Source organism: Bufo bufo, chromosome 1 (genome assembly GCF_905171765.1).
Source record: "Bufo bufo chromosome 1, aBufBuf1.1, whole genome shotgun sequence".
Lineage (NCBI taxonomy): Eukaryota > Metazoa > Chordata > Amphibia > Anura > Bufonidae > Bufo > Bufo bufo.
In genome coordinates this window covers 298,029,712-298,043,758 of record NC_053389.1, presented here as the reverse complement: position 1 = coordinate 298,043,758, position 14,047 = coordinate 298,029,712, and the positions used below count along the sequence as shown (strand labels likewise).

Below are 14,047 nucleotides of genomic sequence, written 5' to 3'. Positions count from 1 at the left end.
GCGCACAGGAGTCCTCTCCGTTATGTTAGCACAGCACAGTGGGGGAAAGGGGGCAGAAGGAAACTAGATCTGGACTCCTTATGTGTCCATAATGGTGAGGATACAGAGCTTCAAAGACAAATAGATAAAGTGTAAAATACTAGTTGACTGTTGCTGGCACTAGGGGGAGCTACTAAAATGACTGCATCCAGATGCAGTGACTGAGCTATGGCTGCGCAGGGAATGGATCAGAAAAACCGAACTGTAATCCTGCTATATTATGTGTTAGAAAACAGTATGTGACTACTGGCAGGCGTAACGTACAGCAGTTCTATGATCGGCAGGGTGCTAGGATACCTCTGTGGATGGCCGGTTCAATCTTTGCATGTTAACTAAAAGCTCTCCAATGAAATTAGGCAGTGTTATCGACAAATGTGAAGTGCAAAGGCAAGGGCATCAGAAACCACTGCAGGAACTAAATTAGCAGGCAGTCAATACTTCATGTGGACTCATCTGATGGGGCTGTAGTGATGAATGATGGGTGTTTGCTGTATATTCTCTCTACTATACACGCAGAAGCTTGATAGCCACATGCGTGACTATAATACTTAGATTAAGTGAAATTACCTATATTAACTACTGGATTGCCAGCACAGCTACAGTTTCAGCATGTGACAGCAATCTCACACCATAAGAGCTTGTGCTGCTGCACAGTCGCTCTTGTAAGGAGAAAAATGTGTGCCTACCTACAGGCTTAAAGGGCCATATAATGAAGCTTTCTAGCTTTCTAATAAACTTGGTGTGTTAATTCCTCACCATTTTCAAGAGCACTGTTTGCTGCCAGTGAATATGAATATTCATAGGCAGAGATTGGAAACCCAATCTCTCAGCTGAAGTAACGTGTCTCTTGTCCTGACAGCTACAATGTAACTATTGCGATGTATAGTCCAGGCTGCTTAGCTTGTAGAGGACTGTCTAAAGTGGAGACAACTGTAGCAAGTGCTTAGCTGTAAGATGGGAGGTCTGTTTTTTATCTTCCAGATGTAAGTAAGAATAGTTTACACCAAGCAGAGCTCTTGGAAATGGGCGCATCCCCAACTGGAAGTATTTCGGCATCCACTAGTGGGATCGGTTATCAGTATCAGGCTGGTTTGGGTCCACAAGTGAATGGGACTGAAAGTATGGAGCTGTGCCTGGAAAACAGTGGGGGGAATGGCCCCTTAAACAGCTGATCATAGGGGGGGGGGGGCTTATGGATAGGCCCAAAGTTTTAACCAGATAAACCCCTTTAAAGAGAATGCCATAGTAAAGACACCAATGGACATAGAGACATACAGGTTCTGTATGGTATCCTGTGGCACATGTGCCAATGATGTTGCAGCTGGGCCTGTAGACTGCTGAAGCTGGCATCCCAGCGGGTCCCATAAATTCTAAATTGGCGATAAATCTGGTGACTGGGGAGGCACTTCTGGCAGAAACGTTGGGAGTCCTGCCATGAGTGATGAGAGGCAACACATGTGGCCGCAGGATGTCCTGCACATATAACTGAGTGCTTAGTGCCCCTCGTACCACTACTACAGGTGACAGACTGTCTTATGCGATGGCTCCCCAGGTCATCGCACCAGCAGTTGGGGCAGTCTGTCTCTCCATACAACAAGGCCTCTATACTCGAACCCTACCATCGTCAGATCCCAAACAGAACCTGGATTCGTCACAAAATATGATATGGTTTCAGTCCGTAGAAGTCCACCACTGCAAACTAAGGCGGCGGCTGGCTGTCTATGGCAGGGCGCATAATTGGTGTCAGTCCAACATTTCTATCTGGGTGTGTTTTATTTATTTTTAATGAGTGGAAATTACATCAATTGCAATAATTCATTATAGTTACATACGAAACACAAGTCTGGTTTTGTGAATATTGCACCATTACTGGCAGGGACAAAACAAATAATGAAAAAAACACTATGAAATCTAATTAGAAGATCTTGGGACTGAGCAAAACACAATTATACTGAAAAATAAGGGGATTTGGGCCAGACACCAAATTTATGAGGCTCCTGTGTAAGGTCTCCTGCTTTATATGTCATTCTTAAAAAGGACCTTTCATACTTATTCTAGATACATACCTTTACTTGCGGGGTACCTGCCCGCTGATGCAGCCACCCTGCCTGTTTTTTTTTAAATATTGCTCCTGCGCCCCCCTGTAGTTTTCCCGCTCAGTATGGTAATACTGAGCATCGGTACAGGGAGGAGGAGACGCCAGGGTTTCTCAGGGGGCGTCTCCTTCTCCCTGGCTGTGCCGCGATCCAATCACAGCGGAGAGATTCACGAGTGACGCTCTCCGCTGTGATTGACTCATTACCCCGCAAGTAAAGGTATTTATCTAGAATAAGTAAAAACCATGAAAGCAAACCAAAAAAGCAGCCTAGTAATCACATAATGGTCCTAATAAAATAATTCTGTATTGTGCACCATGTTAGTGTAAGGAGCCCAGGCGCCACTATTTTCTTCGATTTGCACACTGCTAAGGCTACTACCATTTTCTTACACAGCATGTACAATACATACACTGCTCCGAGCTGCCTAGCCCAGTATATGTATCCTTCATATTACTGCAGTTCTGTAGCAAAATACGTGACAAATCTGAGGCTAAATCCACATGTGTTAAATGGGGATTTGACGCAGATGCATATCATCTATAATTCCTTCTTCCCGAGTACAGAACAGAACCTTTTCATTTACTTTTGGAGGATTTTATTTGCTAATACAATTAAGATTTGTTTGCAACTGCAAAGAGTTGACAGAACAACACTGTTTAGTGAAAATCGTTCGGTGGAGAAGTGTATGCAAAGCTGTTTAGCAACACGAAATTGCTGCTATTTTCATACAAAGCTTCTCTTGTCTTCACTATCCCCCTTTGTTCTGAAGGACAGGCTGTGAAGATGTGCCATGTACTGCCAATAGAAACGAAAGTATGAATTATGTCTACTCCAGGCACTTATTACAAAAGGAAAAACTATGTGCAGCCTAATAATATTCAATTTGCCTTTTAAAAAATGAGACCCCAGGCATGACCTTCCAAAGGCAGTACCTTGCAACCTTTTGCTCACCAGGTTGTTATGCAAATTGAAACTCCTAGCATGACCTGTAAAGACTGTCAGCAGTCTCCTATACAGACTGGAGACTACTGGCATAACTGCCCCAGTAGATCCCACCATTGAAGACTAAACTGGGAGTTGTAGTTCCTAACAGTTGGGTGCAATAAGTTGAAGACTGTTGACCAAAAGGCCCAAGAACATCTGGCCATCAAAGACAGCAGGGGAGCAAGAGGGTGGAGGCTACTGACCTAAAAACATAGGAAGGTCAGTGCCATGAACTTGCTGCTCACTAGAACAAATACAATATCCACATAACATAAAACAAATGATATTAAATCAACTGTACACTATACATTTGTTGCCATAAGTGATAGAAGTCTTGAAGAATCTACAAGTCAGCCTGGACAATTATATCTGATAAATGTAACCTATTCAACTTGGCCACTGACCTCCCAGATCCATCATCAGGAAGACCAACCAGATCTGCTTACCTGTTGGCACCAAACCTTTCTTCACTAAATTCGTTATCGATTGCTTCCATTGAATAGGGTATACATTCACAAATGATCAAATGTTCTTGAGCAAATTATCCCAATTTCCATGACTTGGCAACGACATACCATACTGGCACAAAATAGCAGCTTGGTAATGGTAAAGTTAATTGTGATTATAGATTTATTTCTGAAGTAGCTATGTACTGCCCAGCATGGGAGACATTTCTGTACGATGACATTAATACAGTTTAATCGTTATAATTTAATGCTGTCCATTACAAAATCCAGCTGACTCATCCAGCCAAAAATGACCTGGCACAGTCCCTGGATGCAAGAAGATACATGGGAAAATAAAGACATTCTGAGATACAGCTCCGATTCTTCTTAGAATCAACAGCAAAATTTGAATTGTTGACTGTACGGGTGGCTCACCCTAAAATTAATTGCCCAGGTTGTGGCACATCTGTACCTCCTTGCCCAACTATTAGTTAAGTAGTTACAACCTCATAGTGGGATTTTCCTCTCCCTGTTTTTGCACGTCATGATACCCTCAATGCCTGCAATGTGTCTCTTGGATCTACTAATATCTAGTAGAGGTAGTAGCAGCGATAGCATTTGATCCCGCACTTTTGAAGGACCTCTTCATATTATCTTTGTGGCGTGGCCTCTGTTGATAGGGTGCATATGTGTTATTTAACATGAAGAACATTCCAAGTATTGCCAATGACTGTACCTGAAAATGACTGACAAGCTTATCTACAGATACTTGCCTTGGCAAATGTTCTAAATTGCCTTTTAAAATCTCTAGAAACCCGTTCCCTGACACACCTGATAAGGATGACACAGGGAAATAACACCAACTAATCTAAAGAGTATTAAACCTCAAAATGAAAAAATAAATAAATACTTGAAATGTTTTTGTCCAGTTTGTGCAGTTTGGGAAATGCAGTCCTGGTGAAGGCCACATTTACTGTAGGTCAGCTGATCTGAACTCACTGCATCAAGGTGACCTATAAAGCTGTGAGCTCCAGCCTGACTGAGGGTCTACCGTCCTGGACTCATATGATGCCCTGTAATTAACATACAGCACGTTTGTATCAGATGACAACTAGTGGGAGTTCTGAGTATCGCTCAACCTGTGCTATTCGAAAGCTCAATTGAGCAGCATCATGAAACCAAACTCTCATTGCCACCATGGGGGAGATTTATCAAACTGCATTAAGTATAACTGGATTAGTTGCCCATATCAACCAAGCCAGTTCTACTTTACACCAGTTTGATAAATCTCCCCCCATATTTCCATAACTCATGAACTTCTGTCAGTGAGTTAGAGAGACAAATTAAATGAAAAGGTTAATTCCTCCCCCTGGGACTTAAAATCTTGAGCGCGCTGTTCTCCATGTCTTTTGGGAAGAACTTCCTATATATAGACTTGCCAAAAATAAAGACACTAACAAGTACAGGGAGGTTCTGATAGCTCTGAGCGGTGCATTTCTGGACTTTATAGCATGTTATATGCAAAAATAAAAAAGAGGACTGCTCCTACCTAATAGTTCTGCATCACCTAAGAAATGTGATGAAGTCATAGGTCACACTACATTTTTTCCGGAAGAGTAAAAATACTCCTCTTAGGGTACTTTCACACTAGCGTTTTTTCCCCCCGGCATAGAGTTCTGTCCTAGAGGCTCAATACTGGAAAAGAATTGATCAGTTTTATCCTAATGCATTCTGAATGGAGAGTAATCCGTTCAGGATGGATCAGGATATCTTCAGTTCAGTAGTTTTGACTTTTCAGGACGGTGATAATACCGCAGCATGCTACGGTTTTATCTCCGGCCAAAAATCCGGAACACTTGCCCGATCCGGCATTTTTTTCCATAGGAATGTATTAGTGCCAAAATACCGCAATGCCGGATCCGTCCTTCCGGTCTGCACATGCGCAGACAGCAAAAAATTTGGAAAAAAAAAATAAATGCTGGATCCGTTTTTCCGGATGACACCGGAAAGACGGATCCGGCATTTCAATGCATTTGTAAGACGGATCAGGATCCTGATCAGTCTTACAAATGCCATCAGTTGGCATACGTTTTGACGGATCCGGCAGGCAGTTCCGGCGACGGAACTGCCTGCCGGATTCCTCTGCCGCAAGTGCGACAGTAGACAGTTTTTGGGGAGTATTCTTAGCCGAGGAGCAGTATGACAGTTGCAGCAATTCACATATCGAATATGTAGGTCTACATAATGTTAAGAGGTTGCTATTCATATAGGGAACTAGGGAAGCAATTGCTAGTCTACTCTATAACTGTATCCTATGCATAAATAAAAGAAGTAAACAACTTTACATTTATCCGACATCCTATACTAAACATAAGACCACTGCTGCCACAAAAGAGCCATATACACTGCCTCCACAACAGTGCCGTCATAACAGAGCTATACAGAGCTTCCATAACAGTGCCACCATAACAGAGCTATACAGAGCTTCCATAACAGTGCCACCATAACAGAGATATACAGAGCTTCCATAACAGTGCCACCATAACAGAGCTATACAGAGCTTCCATAACAGTGCCACCATAACAGAGCTATACAGAGCTTCCATAACAGTGCCACCATAACAGAGCTATACAGAGCTTCCATAACAGTGCCACCATAACAGAGCTATATAGAGCTTCCATAACAGTGCCACCATAACAGAGCTATACAGAGCTTCCATAACAGAGCTATACAGAGCTTCCATAACAGTGCCACCATAACAGAGCTATACCGAGCTTCCATAACAGTGCCACCATAACAGAGATATACAGAGCTTCCATAAACGTGCCGCCATAACAGAGCTATACAGAGCTTCCATAACAGTGCCGCCATAACAGAGCTATACAGAGCTTCCATAACAGTGCCACCATAACAGAGATATACAGAGCTTCCATAAACGTGCCACCATAACAGAGCTATACAGAGCTTCCATAACAGTGCCACCAAAACAGAGCTATACCGAGCTTCCATAACAGTGCCACCATAACAGAGCTATACAGAGCTTCCATAACAGTGCCACCATAACAGAGCTATACAGAGCTTCCATAACAGTGCCACCATAACAGAGCTATACCGAGCTTCCATAACAGAGCTATACAGAGCTTCCATAACAGTGCCACCATAACAGAGATATACAGAGCTTCCATAACAGTGCCACCATAACAGCTATACAGAGCTTTCATAACAGTGCCACCATAACAGAGCTATACAGAGCTTCCATAACAGTGCCACCATAACAGAGCTTTCATAACAGTGCCACCATAACAGTGCCACCATAACAGAGCTATACAGAGCTTCCATAACAGTGCCGCCATAACAGAGCTATACAGAGCTTCCATAACAGTGCCACCATAACAGAGCTTCCATAACAGTGCCACCATAACAGAGCTATACAGAGCTTCCATAACAGTGCCGCCATAACAGAGCTATACAGAGCTTCCATAACAGTGCCACCATAACAGAGATATACAGAGCTTCCATAACAGTGCCACATAACAGAGATATACAGAGCTTCCATAACAGTGCCACCATAACAGAGCTATACAGAGCTCCATAACAGTGCCACCATAGAAGAGCTATACAGAGCTTCCAAAACAGTGCCACCATAGCAGAGCTTCCATAACAGTGCCACCATAACAGAGCTATACAGAGCTTCCATAACAGTGCCACCATAACAGAGCTATACAGAGCTTCCATAACAGTGCCACCATAACAGAGCTATACAGAGCTTCCATAACAGTGCCACCATAACAGGAGCTATACAGAGCTTCCATAACAGTGCCACCATAACAGAGCTATACAGAGCTTCCATAACAGTGCCACCATAACAGAGCTATACCGAGCTTCCATAACAGTGCCACCATAACAGAGATATACAGAGCTTCCATAAACGTGCCGCCATAACAGAGCTATACAGAGCTTCCATAACAGTGCCGCCATAACAGAGCTATACAGAGCTTCCATAACAGTGCCACCATAACAGAGATATACAGAGCTTCCATAAACGTGCCACCATAACAGAGCTATACAGAGCTTCCATAACAGTGCCACCAAAACAGAGCTATACCGAGCTTCCATAACAGTGCCACCAAAACAGAGCTATACAGAGCTTCCATAACAGTGCCGCCATAACAGAGCTATACAGAGCTTCCATAACAGTGCCACCATAACAGAGCTATACCGAGCTTCCATAACAGAGCTATACAGAGCTTCCATAACAGTGCCACCATAACAGAGATATACAGAGCTTCCATAACAGTGCCACCATAACAGCTATACAGAGCTTTCATAACAGTGCCACCATAACAGAGCTATACAGAGCTTCCATAACAGTGCCACCATAACAGAGCTTTCATAACAGTGCCACCATAACAGTGCCACCATAACAGAGCTATACAGAGCTTCCATAACAGTGCCGCCATAACAGAGCTATACAGAGCTTCCATAACAGTGCCACCATAACAGAGCTTCCATAACAGTGCCACCATAACAGAGCTATACAGAGCTTCCATAACAGTGCCGCCATAACAGAGCTATACAGAGCTTCCATAACAGTGCCACCATAACAGAGATATACAGAGCTTCCATAACAGTGCCACATAACAGAGATATACAGAGCTTCCATAACAGTGCCACCATAACAAAGCTATACAGAGCTCCATAACAGTGCCACCATAGCAGAGCTATACAGAGCTTCCAAAACAGTGCCACCATAGCAGAGCTTCCATAACAGTGCCACCATAACAGAGCTATACAGAGCTTCCATAACAGTGCCACCATAACAGAGCTATACAGAGCTTCCATAACAGTGCCACCATAACAGAGCTATACAGAGCTTCCATAACAGTGCCACCATAACAGAGCTATACAGAGCTTCCATAACAGTGCCACCATAACAGAGCTATACAGAGCTTCCATAACAGTGCCACCATAACAGAGATATACAGAGCTTCCATAACAGTGCCACCATAGCAGAGCTTCCATAACAGTGCCACCATAACAGAGCTATACAGAGCTTCCATAACACTGCTACCATAACAGAGCTATACAGAGCTTCCATAACAGAGCTATACAGAGCTTCCATAACAGTGCCACCATAACAGAGCTATACAGAGCTTCCATAACCATGCCGCCATAACAGAGCTATAGAGTTTCCATAACAGTGCCTTTATAACAGGGCCATACACAGAGCTTCCATAACAGTGCCGCCATAACAGAGCTATACAGTGTTTCCATAACAGTGCCACCATAACAGAGCTAAACAGTGCTTTTATAACAGTGCCATACACAAAACTTCCATAACAGTGCCGCCATAACAGAGCTATACAGTTCTTCCATAACAGTGCCATACAGAAAGCTTCCACAACAGGGCCATACACAGAGATTCCATAACAGTGCCACCATAACACAGCTAAACAGTGTTTCCATAACAGTGCCGTCATAACAGACCTAAACAGTGCTTTCATAACAGTTCCATACACAGAGCTTCCATAACAGTGCCACCATAACAGAGCTTCCATAACCGTGCCGCCATAACAGAGCTATACAGAGCTTCCATAACAGTGCCACCATAACAGAGCTATACAGAGCTTCCATAACAGTGCCGCCATACCAGAGCTATAAAGTTTCCATAACCGTGCCGCCATAACAGAGCTAAACAGTGCTTTCATAACAGTGCCATACACAGAGCTTCCATAACAGTGCTTCCATAACAGTGCCGCCATAACAGAGCTATACAGTGCTTCCATAACAGGGCCATACACAGAGCTTCCATAACAGTGCCACCATAACTGAGCTAAACAGTGTTTCCATTACAGTGCCACCATAACAGAACCATACACAGTGCTTCCATAACAGTGCCACCATAACTGAGCTAAACAGTGTTTCCATTACAGTGCCACCATAACTGAACCATACACAGTGCTTCCATAACAGTGCCACCATAACTGAGCTAAACAGTGTTTCCATTACAGTGCCACCATAACTGAACCATACACAGTGCTTGCATAACAGTGCCACCATAACAGAACCATACACAGAGCTTCCATAACAGTGCCACCATAACAGAGATATACAGAGCTTCCATAAACGTGCCGCCATAACAGAGCTATACAGAGCTTCCATAACAGTGCCGCCATAACAGAGCTAAACAGAGCTTCCATAACAGTGCCACCATAACAGAGATATACAGAGCTTCCATAAACGTGCCACCAAAACAGAGCTATACAGAGCTTCCATAACAGTGCCACCAAAACAGAGCTATACCGAGCTTCCATAACAGTGCCACCATAACAGAGATATACAGAGCTTCCATAAACGTGCCACCATAACAGAGCTATACAGAGCTTCCATAACAGTGCCACCATAACAGAGCTATACCGAGCTTCCATAACAGTGCCACCATAACAGAGCTATACAGAGCTTCCATAACAGAGCTATACAGAGCTTCCATAACAGTGCCACCATAACAGAGATATACAGAGCTTCCATAACAGTGCCACCATAACAGCTATACAGAGCTTTCATAACAGTGCCACCATAACAGAGCTATACAGAGCTTCCATAACAGTGCCACCATAACAGAGCTTCCATAACAGTGCCACCATAACAGTGCCACCATAACAGAGCTATACAGAGCTTCCATAACAGTGCCGCCATAACAGAGCTATACAGAGCTTCCATAACAGTGCCACCATAACAGAGCTTCCATAACAGAGCTATACAGAGCTTCCATAACAGTGCCGCCATAACAGAGCTATACAGAGCTTCCATAAATGTGCCACCATAACAGAGCTATACAGAGCTTCCATAACAGTGCCACCATAACAGAGCTATACAGAGCTTCCATAACAGTGCCACCATAACAGAGATATACAGAGCTTCCATAACAGTGCCACATAACAGAGATATACAGAGCTTCCATAACAGTGCCACCATAACAGAGCTATACAGAGCTCCATAACAGTGCCACCATAGCAGAGCTATACAGAGCTTCCAAAACAGTGCCACCATAGCAGAGCTTCCATAACAGTGCCACCATAACAGAGCTATACAGAGCTTCCATAACAGTGCCACCATAACAGAGCTATACAGAGCTTCCATAACAGTGCCACCATAACAGAGCTATACAGAGCTTCCATAACAGTGCCACCATAACAGAGATATACAGAGCTTCCATAACAGTGCCACCATAGCAGAGCTTCCATAACAGTGCCACCATAACAGAGCTATACAGAGCTCCATAACAGTGCCACCATAGCAGAGCTATACAGAGCTTCCAAAACAGTGCCACCATAGCAGAGCTTCCATAACAGTGCCACCATAACAGAGCTATACAGAGCTTCCATAACAGTGCCACCATAACAGAGCTATACAGAGCTTCCATAACAGTGCCACCATAACAGAGCTATACAGAGCTTCCATAACAGTGCCACCATAACAGAGATATACAGAGCTTCCATAACAGTGCCACCATAGCAGAGCTTCCATAACAGTGCCACCATAACAGAGCTATACAGAGCTTCCATAACACTGCTACCATAACAGAGCTATACAGAGCTTCCATAACAGAGCTATACAGAGCTTCCATAACAGAGCTATACAGAGCTTCCATAACAGTGCCACCATAACAGAGCTATACAGAGCTTCCATAACCATGCCGCCATAACAGAGCTATAGAGTTTCCATAACAGTGCCTTTATAACAGGGCCATACACAGAGCTTCCATAACAGTGCCGCCATAACAGAGCTATACAGTGTTTCCATAACAGTGCCACCATAACAGAGCTAAACAGTGCTTTTATAACAGTGCCATACACAAAACTTCCATAACAGTGCCGCCATAACAGAGCTATACAGTTCTTCCATAACAGTGCCATACAGAAAGCTTCCACAACAGGGCCATACACAGAGATTCCATAACAGTGCCACCATAACACAGCTAAACAGTGTTTCTATAACAGTGCCGCCATAACAGTTCCATACACAGAGCTTCCATAACAGTGCCACCATAACAGAGCTATACAGAGCTTCCATAACAGTGCCACCATAACAGAGCTATACAGAGCTTCCATAACAGTGCCGCCATACCAGAGCTATAAAGTTTCCATAACCGTGCCGCCATAACAGAGCTAAACAGTGCCATACACAGAGCTTCCATAACAGTGCTTCCATAACAGTGCTTCCATAACAGTGCCGCCATAACAGAGCTATACAGTGCTTCCATAACAGGGCCATACACAGAGCTTCCATAACAGTGCCACCATAACAGAGCTAAACAGTGTTTCCATTACAGTGCCACCATAACAGAACCATACACAGTGCTTCCATAACAGTGCCACCATAACTGAGCTAAACAGTGTTTCCATTACAGTGCCACCATAACTGAACCATACACAGTGCCACCATAACAGTGCCACCATAACAGAACCATACACAGTGCTTCCATAACAGTGCCACCATAACTGAGCTAAACAGTGTTTCCATTACAGTGCCACCATAACTGAACCATACACAGTGCTTGCATAACAGTGCCACCATAACTGAGCTAAACAGTGTTTCCATTACAGTGCCACCATAACTGAACCATACACAGTGCTTGCATAACAGTGCCCCATAACAGAACCATACACAGTGCTTCCATAACAGTGCCACCATAACTGAGCTAAACAGTGTTTCCATTACAGTGCCACCATAACGGAACCATACACAGTGCCACCATAACGGAACCATACACAGTGCTTCCATTACAGTGCCACCATAACGGAACCATACACAGTGCTTCCATAACAGTGCCGCTATTTCAGGGGTCGGATAACCCCTTTAACACTACGAGAGGCTTCTTACCCAGCCACGAATACGAGCGTCCCCCTCCACAGTGGCATCAGAAGGGTATAGCATCAAACAGCATCGCGCTGAAAGTGGCCAATCAGCAGCCTTCCCCTGTCATAACAAAGCTCTCTACTCACTGACTTCTGTGAGTACAGAGCTCTTTAATCAGATGCTTTGGGCATCAGATAGTATTGCTGTGCTGGCCTTGCTATTCACATTGTGTAGGGAAAGCTTGATGTGTGTTAGTTAGTGCTCCTCAGACCTTTTTCAAAGCATAGTAGTGCATGTACAACAAGCGTCTATGACGCTTGTGCAGGCGTTATGGTGACCTCTGGATGAAGGTGCTTAAAAGTATTTTCTATGATTCACCAAACATAGCTTTCTTTTGAAAATGTGTGCTGAAAATCCAGATAAACTGTTGATTGCCAGGCTTCTACTACGGTACGTCATCCCTGCTGGCTCTGAGATCTCATGCCTGTGCAGAATGTTCTAAGTTCAGCGTATGCACACAACAGCCCTTGCATTTATTTTCTGTACCACACCAAACTTAGACCGCTCAGTGCAGGAGCGAGATTTTGGAACCGGTAGTGATTATGCATGAGAACCATGGCACTGTCAACCAACCTCTGTGCCCAGGAGAGGTGTTTACCATCTCCACACCCCCCCCCCAACCCCTTTAAGGGTCCATTCACACGTCCGTTGTTTCTTTCCTGATCTGTTCAGTTTTTTGCGGAACAGATCTGGACCAGATCTGAACCCATTCATTTTCAATGGGTCCTGAAAAAAATCGGACAGCTCAATGTCTGATTTTTTTTCAGGACCCATTGAAAATGAATGGGTCCAGATCTGGTCCAGATCTGTTCCGCAAAAAACGGAACAGATCAGGAAAGAAACAACGGACGTGTGAATGGACCCTAAGTGCTCTGAAAGAACTCCAGAACTCCTGAGATTTACCTTGCTCTGTTCCAAATCACAACGGAAACAGAGAAAAGGAAAAAGCGCAATAGACATGCAATGCAAGAGTCTAGACATCCATTTTCTCTCCCGTTCAGTGCTGGTGGATAGTAAAACATTTGGAAGAGCAGATGACGCTTAGACTGCACTGTCTGCGGCTGCAGCTTGTTGCAGCAGAAATCTTCCCCCACTCCCATCTTCAAATTCAGACCAAACCAACCATCTTCAGTAGTTCACCAACGATTTAAGGGAATAGTCATTTGAAGATTTAGGGGGTCATTTATTAAGACGCTGTTCTTAACCCCTACGGTGGATCCGCCGAAGTTATGATGAGGTGCCGGCTTCTACATAACATCGGCGCATCTAGCGCCAATCTAAATGTAAGCCAACTTCCTTCCTGTCTTACATTTAGACCATTTTCTTTGCCTAAAACCGGCCTGTCCCCTTCCCCACCACGATCACCGTTTTAGACCGGGCGTGAGACGTCGCTGATTTCAGCACAAAGGACCTTTGCGCCGCAATCTGCGCCAGAGTATGCCTAATTTAGGTGTATTTCTTTTTGATAAATGAGCCCCTTATTGTTCCTTTAATTCTGACAGCCGGAGTTCCCACTATTAACATGCAGGTCCGAGACCAGTATTACATCACAGACGATAA

General features: G+C 44.0%; 1 protein-coding gene across 3 annotated transcripts in view; it reads right to left on the bottom strand.

The window, feature by feature from the left end:
* Positions 1-14,047, bottom strand: part of RNF130 (ring finger protein 130) — a 259,424-nt gene that overhangs the window by 84,897 nt on the left and 160,480 nt on the right. The gene's annotated exons all lie outside the window — the stretch shown is intronic.